The sequence below is a fragment of the Humulus lupulus genome, chromosome 5 (genome assembly GCF_963169125.1).
Source record: "Humulus lupulus chromosome 5, drHumLupu1.1, whole genome shotgun sequence".
NCBI classification, from domain to species: domain Eukaryota; kingdom Viridiplantae; phylum Streptophyta; class Magnoliopsida; order Rosales; family Cannabaceae; genus Humulus; species Humulus lupulus.
The window spans coordinates 103,459,461-103,469,928 of NC_084797.1; positions in this window are offsets into that span (position 1 = coordinate 103,459,461).

Sequence of the window (10,468 nt, forward strand, 5' to 3'; positions counted from 1 at the left end):
ACCAAAATGGGCCTATAAGCACATTTAATACACATAAACATGCATAGAAAGTCATATCATAATATAACTCATATAATCTACATAATCACATATATATAACTAAAATTCACATATTTCATCAAAATCCCAATTAGGCCCTCTCGGCACACTAACTAAGGTACTAAACCTCATTAGGAGTTTTTGGGACGCTACACTTAACGTCCATGCCATATCTCATAATCCATTCATGTAGCTATGGATAAGAGTATGCAAATTTATTTTAGCATGGATACAGGGTAGAAGGTTTCTGTATAGCCAACCCCCTTCCTTTTGAGTATAGCCTTTAGATACTAGCCTATTTTTGAAAGTCATTACTTTCCCTTTTGCCAACCGATAGGTTTGACATTCTCAGGTGGATCTTCAATACTCCAAACAGAATTGGAATACATTGATTCCATTTCTAGGTTCATGCGTCTTGCCATTTTTCTTTGTCATAATCATTCATTGAATCTCTGCATAATGGATCATCTTTGTTTGTGTCAGACACAAGCATTTGAACTTCGTGTTCATAGCGGATCAGTTGTCTAACGATCCTCCCACTATGATGAGGCTCTCAGTCATTTTGACTAGAACTAGTGAGTTCATCTTGTTGTTTTTTATCGGTAACTATTGGTGATCTTATGTCATGATCCGAGAGCATTTCCTCCACTACAATCTTACTGTGAGGCTTGTGGTTATTGATAAATTTGTATACAAGAAAAGTTGCATTTGCCAATGCAATTGTTTTATTTTCTTTTGGACTATAAAATATACCACCTCTCGTTTCTTTCGAATAACCCAAGAACATGCACACTTCGGAGTGTGATTCCAACTTCCCAGTCTGTCCTCATAGGATGTGTGCTGGACATCCACAAATACGAAAATGGTGTAAGCTTGTGTTGACATGGTTTTTCATCAATAGTGGATTAAGGAATCCAAAAATAGAGAGATTAGGCTTTTGCTAAACCATAATTGGGAAAATAAAAAATATCAAGAACACTCACACACTTTTTACGTGGTTCAGTGGTTAAAATCCACCTAGTCCATAAGTCACTCTTATTAATCTATTTTTTCTCACCGTGAATTTATTTGTGAAAATTTCACTAGAGTTTCAGCATACAAAATTTCGATCCCCTTTTCTGTCCATTGTCCCCTGTATTTATAGGGAATTCTTCCTAGACAATTTTGGGTAACCTTGCATAAATATTGTAACATCCCATTTACATAAATACATTAATGCCTATTGATTCTATGTAATAAATATAGAATAATATATGAGCATTAATGAGCGTATAAGGAATTTCTAAGTCTTTTGGGATCCTTCATTGTGAATCATGACCAGGCTCCCGCGAGCTGAACACCCCTTCGAGTTGGGTGTCGAAGAACTAAATTGAACTGACATGGGTTACGTTCAGAGTTTCACAATGGCGATTTGGATGTCTAGAGACTATCCAGTTGTCATAAGACATCAAGTTGACTTGAGCTGCTCACTCTAGAGTTAGCAAGATGCTCTATGTGTACACTTTCTTCATACTCTTGTCTGCTAGCTATACCCCATGCTGAGTAATTTAGCTCGTATTTTTTGGGTACAAAAACTTGATTTAGTTCCATTCCATAATTCCAGGGGTGTCTTTTGGATTGACTAAGATGGAAAAACATTTAATATGTACAGTTCACATTGAATCGCATAGCCCTAGAATGCACTAAATCACTTTTTTCATACGCTTGTCTAACCATGTCTAATAATGTTCTATTCTATCTTTCTAAAACAACATTTTTTTGTGGCATTCCAAGTATAGTTATTTGGGATTGAATTCCATGATCATGCAAGTGGTCCTCAAATTCAGAATCCAGGTACTCACCTCCTCAATCTGATCGAAGAACTTTCAATGATTTACCTAATTATTTTTCATCTTCTTCTTGGAATTCTTTAAACTTTCCAAAAGTTTATGATTTCCTTTGCATTAAATATTGGTAACCATATTTTGAATAATCATCAGTAAAAGTGACAAAATATTCATACCCCCCTCTTGCTTGTACATTGATTGGACCACAAATGTCTGTGTACAAGTTGGAGTTGTTCTTTGGCTCTTAAGCCCTTTGCAGAGAAAGGTCTCTTGATCATTTGCCTTCCAGACATGGTTCAAAAACTGGAAGAGAACCAATAGTTAATTCTCTTAAAGGTCCATCATTTACTAACATGTTAATCCTATCCAAACCAGTATGTCCAAATCTTAAATGCCAAAGATATGTATTGTTCGAGATAAGGCTATATACAAAGCTTTGTATATTACAATTCAAAGGAATAAACAAGGATAATCTATTGTTTGATGGAAGAATAATACAAATAAAACAAGTAATAGAGTTGACCTTTGAGTTGAATAACCTTGATACATAAAATCACAACTCTATGATTTTATGTGAATCACAAAATGTAACAAAGGCTTGACACAAATTAAGATTTGTGGTCCAAAAATATCTATTCCCAGCCTCTTTATTGAGGTTTCTTGAAGCTACTACAATGGAATGAGATTGAGATTCACAAGTGTTGAATCTTCATGCAATTCAAGCTTTCTTGATGAAGATCTTGGAGAAAACTAGTTGTCTTGAAGGCTAGAGAGAGAGAGAGGTGAGTGATCAATTCACAAAAATCTCAAACAACCCCTTTAAATATTATGAGAACTCTCATTAGACTCAACCAATGAGATTAGAGCATTTGATTTGAATTTTGGAGCCAAAAACACATCATTGTATGGTCCTGTACTGGCAGGCGATGCATTGCGTGTGCTATGTTTCCAGGGACCAGTGACGTGTCCCCTCCCAGAGGCAAAACAACGCAGGTCCCTCTGACTTGGTGCCCCAAAACATTTTTCAAAACATCCCCAAATGCCTCCAAAAATTTTAGGTACTCTTATATACTCAAAAGAAACACTTTGGTCCCAAATTGATTAGTTCTTCTAGCCTAAAACGATTTTTGACGCAAGGTTTTCGCCTAGTTCCCGTCCTTATGAAAAATAATAATTGGACGAAAGTTTGAGGGCTTTGGCCAAAAACTCATCATATGGAAAAGGTTTAAAAATGGACTTTTATCACTTTAAATAAAGAAGTAAAACTAAAATGGTGGAAATTAGAAAATGGTTCTTTTTATAAAAGTTACTAAGGATTTGGATGTTCAACCACTCTAAAATCATTTTGAGATAAATAAAATATGATTTTTACCATTTTAATAATTAATGTTCCCATTACCCTTCTTTTCAAAAATACCACAAAAAGGTTTTAGATTATCATTAAACTTGGTAAAAATGAAGTTTAGGTTAAAAAGGATCTTTATAAAAAAAAAAGCGTGACTTTTCAAAAATAATAATAATGAAGAGTAAAAAAGGAGTATTTTGGTATTATAAAAGGAAATGGTGAATTTAATAAAAGGATGAAAATTATGGTAGTTTTCTAATGATGCGATTTTGTTAACTCCTTTTTCTAAAACCAGAGTACCAAATGATCAAACAAGATAATTCCTTCTTGAAGTAATATTGAAACACATGTTGTGGAGAGCATGTTACTGTGAGACCAATTTTCCAATTAAAGACTAAAAAGAAAATTCTATCTTATACACTATGAAGTGTATAAGAGGCCACGGTATAGAGTCTTTGAGAGTTTATTGCATGCAGCTATTGTAAAATATTAGCTATAAGTATATGTCATAGTTTAATCCGAGTACATTGTACTAATTATAGTAACCGCAAAAGGGAAAAACAAATAGCAGTATTAAGGATCCAGCTAGGAACTAAGGACTCCAAGTAAGTTAGCATTTCCCTTTCTTGGCTATAACATGAATATACTAGTGTGTGCTTGTATTGTAGATTACACTATTTTTGTTTGGGTCGTTAAGACCAGGGTATGCTTAATACTTACTCTTGCAATGCTTTTGCATTCTATGACTAAATGGTAAGTAGTTTCAGGTTGGAGCCAAGACACGGTAAGCTAAAGTCCGGGTCGGAGTCAGGACATGGTAAAAATATAGTCCGGGTTAGAGCCACACTGCTACAAAAATAGGCTTTAACTTTGGTTTTTTCGCTTGTTATTCTTCGGATCTTGCGGAAATATTAACCGAAGTTAATCCAAGCGAAGTTAAAAGGTACCCTTTAACTTTGGTTATTATGTAAAAACTGAAATTAAAGGGTACCCTTTAACTTCGGTTATTATGTAAAAATCGAAGTTCAAGCCCTTTAACTTTGGTTTTTACATAATAACTGAAGTTAAAGGTATTTTTCCCTAAAAAAAATATATTTATTTTATTTGTATTATTAATTTGGTTTTTTATAAAATATTTTAATAATTATTTTAGTTCTAATTTGTAATAATTTTAATATTAATAAATATATTTGAACATTCCAATAAACTTAAAATAAAATAAAATTCACAAACTATATAGACTTAATGTACATATATACACAAGTACCACATAAAAATCTAAAGTGTTCATACAATTAAACATATGAAGTTCACCTAACTAATTATTTGAAATATTGAAATTTCTTAAGTATTGAATATTTTTCAAAACATTTAGCAGAATTTCCCCTATAAATAGGACTACCCAAACTTGTTGACATTCAATTTACAACTAAAATTTGCAATAGTTCACAAAGCAAATAAGCATAATCATGTCAAGTTTATCAAAACTTGGAGGAATACCTCATACCGAAAAGCAAAGCTTAGTCTCCAATTACAATAGAACTCATGTTAATCCATTTTCATCTTGAATGCTTGCCTTGAATTTTGACGGTATCCATAAGTTGCCTAGTTCAAAGTAACCTTATCTACTCAAGAGGCATGATAAGGTTACTTCAAACTAGGGACTTATGGTTATCACCACAGCACACAAATTCCTGATATCCTATTCAAAACCTACCACCAAACCTAAAAAGTTTAAATTATAACTCTGAATAAATACTACATATTTTAAAAACATGTTCAATTAATAAATCCTAAAAAATTGAGCAAAGTTTCCTCTATTTCTGTAACATATACCAATTTCATAACTACCTATTAATTCAACACAAACAAACATAATAGTCAACATGCATAATTTCATCCTTATACCACTGCAACACACAAATTTCTCATAACCTACTTCACTAATTTCCACTAAATTCAATATGGTTTAACTATAATTCTATACATATGTACAGTAGTAATAAATAAAAATAAAATTCTCACTCATCTTAAAATTAATCTTCAAGCTAGTAACCACCAATGAAAAACCAAATTACCTCCAAAACAATAACCGTCCTAAAAATAATATAAACAAAATTAAATATAATAATTATTGAGTTTATAATAACTAGTACGAAACATTAAAACATATTATACAAATAAAACTTTATTTTAACTAAATATTAACTTGAATTTTTTTTACAACAACAACATATCTAAACATTAAAACTGTATTTTACAAATGAACTTTTTTAACTAGATATTAACTTGATCTTTCTTTATTATAACAACAATATATTAACTTTTTTTTAACAACAACAAAATATTAACTTCATTAGTTTTCTAAATAATTATTCTAAATAAAAATATATTGTAAAATATAAAAATAAATCAAATAAATTATAAATTTAGTAATACATTAATATTCAATTCGAATTAATAAAAAAAAATTATCACAAACACATTTTTTAAGATTCATTCATTCTTAAATAATCAAATACAACTCTAAAACATTATTATCAACCATAAACACATATACATTATCAATATATTATCAAAAAATATAAGAAAATCCAAAATAATATATATAAAAAAATCATGTAAACATCTATTTAATGATCAATACATAGTACAATCCTCAAAACTTTGTATAGAAGTTGAAAATTCATTGAAAAACCCAAAACAATGGGTATTTCCGACCACCACATGTCACCATTGTCAAGACATCATTTTTTCACTCAAAACTGAAAATAACCAAGTTTCTATGATATATTTGAGTTTTCTAGCAAGATTGATGGAAGAAAATGGAAGAAAATGAGGGGAAATGGTCTTAAATGGTGAAACCCTCATTTTTCTCACGGTGGAAATGGAGGTTTTTGCTCTCTGTTTGGGGGGTTTCAGCATTTCGAAAATGAGGGAGAAGTTGAAGGGCTCGGGATATAGGCACCTTTAACTTCAGTTTTTAGCAAAAAACTGAAACCGAAGTTAAAGGGTTCCGTCATTTTTTTCCCCTCCGCCTATTACCCTTTAACTTCACTTTATGTAAATAACCAAAGTAATAGGTTAATTCCTATGAGTGCTAAACCAAAAAAACGAAGTTAAAAATCCATCAAATGCTTTAACTTCACTTTTTATGTATTTCCCAACAATTCTATGTATAAAAACCGAAGTTAAAGCCTATTTTTGTAGTAGTGGCAGGACATGGTAAAAATATAAGTCCGGGTTGGAGCCAGGACATGGTAAAAGTACAGTCCAGGTTGGAGCCAGAACATGGTAAAAATATATAGTCCGGGTTGGAGCCAGGACATTAATGTTGGAACCGGGTTGAGGCCCATATCCCTTGCTGTTAATCTATTGATTAGTTATGACATGTGTTATATATCTTAAATGTTTTGGGAATTTTCTGAGTGCGGGTTATTGTGATATGCGTGAACTTGGTTGTTAGAAATAACCAACTTATTTATTCGGATATGGTTATATATCATGAATATCTGGAATTTTTTGAGTGCATGATATGTATGAAAATTGGTTGTTGGGTGCAACCAAAGTGCTTGATTTTCTGTTATGGCTATTATTGAGAATTGTATGATAGTGTTGGAACTTATCCAATACCCTAATGATCGGTAGAGATATCTACCTTAGGTCGACCTATTACTGGGTTTTAGTATACTTAAGTGCAAAGGCAAAGTGGATCAGTGAGCGTCGGCCACCTTCGCGCACAAGCTAGTGATTTCTGCATGATTATCAGTCATAAAATTTCCACATGATTTTGGTCTTGTATGTTTTGGGGCGTTACACCAGCCACCTGCACGAACAAGCCACAAGCTTGAGCCTCCCTGCCCAGTCGCGCCCCTGCGCCTCCCTACTGTTGGCTTGCCCGCGCCCTTGCATCTAGGTGCAACCCTAGCACATGCCAAGCTGCCTGGCCTTCTTGAATGAGCCCTAACCGTGCCCAGCGATATCCATGCGGATGTCGAGCCCCTTGTGGCTCACCTTCCATGTCACCAGTCCTAACCCTAGGGCAGCATTCATGGTGCCCAACAGAATCCCTAATTTTGTGTTGATTATCTTTTATTTAATTGATTTTTTAAAATTGTTTGAATTTGAAAATTTAATTATCTTATTTTATTTTTGTTAGAAAAATAAAATATCTTTCAGCTGGTTAAGATCTTATCTTAAGTATAAATAATTAATTAAATTTTATTCTTTTAATTATTTAAATTCAACTAAGTTAAAAAGATGACAAAAAGGGTTATTTAATTAAAAGTTAGTTTTAATTACATAAATTAATTAGAAAATTAGTTTCTAATTAATTATTTGGGCCTAATAAATTCCTAAGAATTATAAAGATGGACCAATATGAGAAGTGAAACATTCTTGGAGCCTTGCAAACAACTAAAGGCCATTTTATAATTTCAATTTCTATTTATTCAAAGGGTTGTAAATTTGGAAATACCCAATAGTACTCGATTCATCACTTGTTGTTTATTTATCTATTTATTGTATTTTTTAAATCAATTTTAATTAATGTTTGATTGATAACATGATCATGCATTAGTCAATTACATGTCATTCATGAAACCCCACACAATTTTGATTAATCATGCATCTTTTAAAAACATGATTATCTAAGGTTGTCCTAAGTGTTTATATGAATTGAATTGGTGAAATCAATTGCATGTAAACTATTGAGTATTATATTAGTTAAAACTTGCTAAAACACACCATAATAAAGGCAATAGTTTATATAGGCCTTTAAGATAACAAACTTTATTTAAAAAGTGTTTTAGTAAAGTGAGATGAGTGTAATGGGTAATTATATATATATATATATCACATTAATTATAGACACAAACTTTTTTATAATTAAATGATTTTGTAATTAATTACAATCGTAGGGTTATTAATAAACTAGTAATTAATTTAGAATTAATTAATTAGTTTTAATACAACACATTTTTTCTAAAATAGTAAGTGGGAGAAGGTGAACATCTCAATGTGACATATGCTCTCCATTATTAGTTCAACACCGTGAAATATGAATAGGGCCTCGAGGCGGCTTTGTTTCCATCCCCCTAAGGAAGGTTTCTAGACATATTAATACCAAGGTTGACTTTTTACGAATATAGGAAAGAGTGATGTATTTTAGGCTTCACCGACCCTAAGGCGGCTCTTTCTAAGTCAAGTCATGAATTCTGAAATAATGGGTTACACTTACAAAGATGCAACTAAGCTTTTGCGATGGATAATTGTATCTTGACCAAACAAGTGATACTTTATTTTTAAAAGAGAAAATAAAGAGTTATTTAAGATTTAAATAATAAAGATAAGATTGTCTTATAAGCTATTTGAATTTAACTTGACCAGCTCTATGGAAGGACTTTATTTGTTGGGTAGTTTTATCGTGGAATAGTAAATGCTAAGTTTATGTGTTTTTATTGTTGCATTCATGCATCATATTTACTTTCCAAATAATTTTTTTTTTCAAATAAGTAATAATGTTGTATTTTATTTTCAATCATAGAAATGCTGCCACCCAATTACTTTCCCATTATGTGCCCTGTCATGCATCAAATGATTGATGACCATATAAGTAAAGTAAAACTAACTGAAGAGGATGAATGATGATGGATAAATTCAACTTTATTAATTTTTTTTTTTTGCTAAAAAGCTTAAACATGTGTTTTAATGAAATGTGACTTCCTCCTATGACATCATGGGATGCAAGGAAAAAGGAACATGAAAAATATGTTGATTGGATGAGATCAAATCACATGGCAAGATTTTATATTCTTAGCACCATGGAAGAAAAGCTGAGGAAAAAGTTCGAAGATATTGAATACACTCATGGTATGTGGGATGTTGTCTATGAGGATATACAGATAAGACACATTCGCGAAAAAGGTAAATATGATCTGCCTTTAACTTAAGCTTAATATTGGATTCTAATGTATCATTATGAATCTTTCATTTAGAAACCACTAATCATAGTTTTTTTCTTCCTTACAGACACTTGAGCAATTAAGAGGAACTTGCAGATGGAGACAAAAAGACTAGAAAGAAGAGAGTGAAAGCATCTAGTTCAAGAAATCGTTAAAGAAAGTTGTTTATTTAATAGTTCTTTAGTTTTATTAAAATAAAACTATTTTGTTCTTTTGAACAATTGTTTTAGTTTATTTCTTTTATTATTTTGAATTTTATTTTATTGCATGTATTGACTTTAGAATATTTTTTTTATTTGATTATTCTTAAATTTTCTTTAGACATGCAATTAAATGTTCGGACATGATCGCTTTCATAAAATGAACGATTGCTAAATAACTCGAAATTATTTAAAGTAGCTAAACCGAAAGGAAACAAAAGACCAAAGGTTTTGAAAGAGGATGACACATATCTTTGACATCTTAGACTTCGTCATATAGGACTAGAGAGGATAAACAAGTTAACAAAAGATGGATCGTAGAGAGAACTAAGAGTTGGAACTCTTCTGGTTTGTGAGTCTTGTCTAGAAGGGAAAATGACCAAACATCTTTTCTTAGCGAATGGCAATAGAGCTTGTACACAGTGATGTCTTTGGTCCAATCAACGTACAAGCTAGAGGTGGATATGAGTACTTTTTCACCTTTATTGATGATTACTCTAGATATGGCCATACTTACCTAATGCTTACGAATCTAAAACTTTTGGTAAATTTCAAGACTTCAAAGCTGAGGATGATAAGCAATTAGGTAAGACTCTTCAAATACTTTGATCAGATCAAGGTGGTGAATATTTGGATTTGGAATTCAAAGATTTCATGTTGGGGCATGGTATTCTATCCCAACTTACACCACCTGGAACGCCATAACAAAATGGTGTTTCAGAAAGAAGAAACAGGACCTTGCTAGACATGGTCAGGTCTATGTTAAGCTACTCTTCACTTCCTCTCTCATTTTGGGGATATGCACTTCAAATGGAGACTTATATTTTGAATGTGGTCCCATCCAAGACCATCAACAAAATGCAATTGGAACTGATGAATTATAACAAACCTAGTTTGCATCATTTCAACATTTGGGGTTGTCATGCTCATGTTCTTAGACCTAAATCAGGGAAACTTGATTCGAGGTCTGAAGTGTACATTTTTCGCGGGCTATGCTCAAGAAACAAGAGGTGGTTACTTCTACAGACCCAATGACCAAAAGGTATTTGTTTCAACAAATGGGACCTTCATTGAACACGACTATATGAATAACTA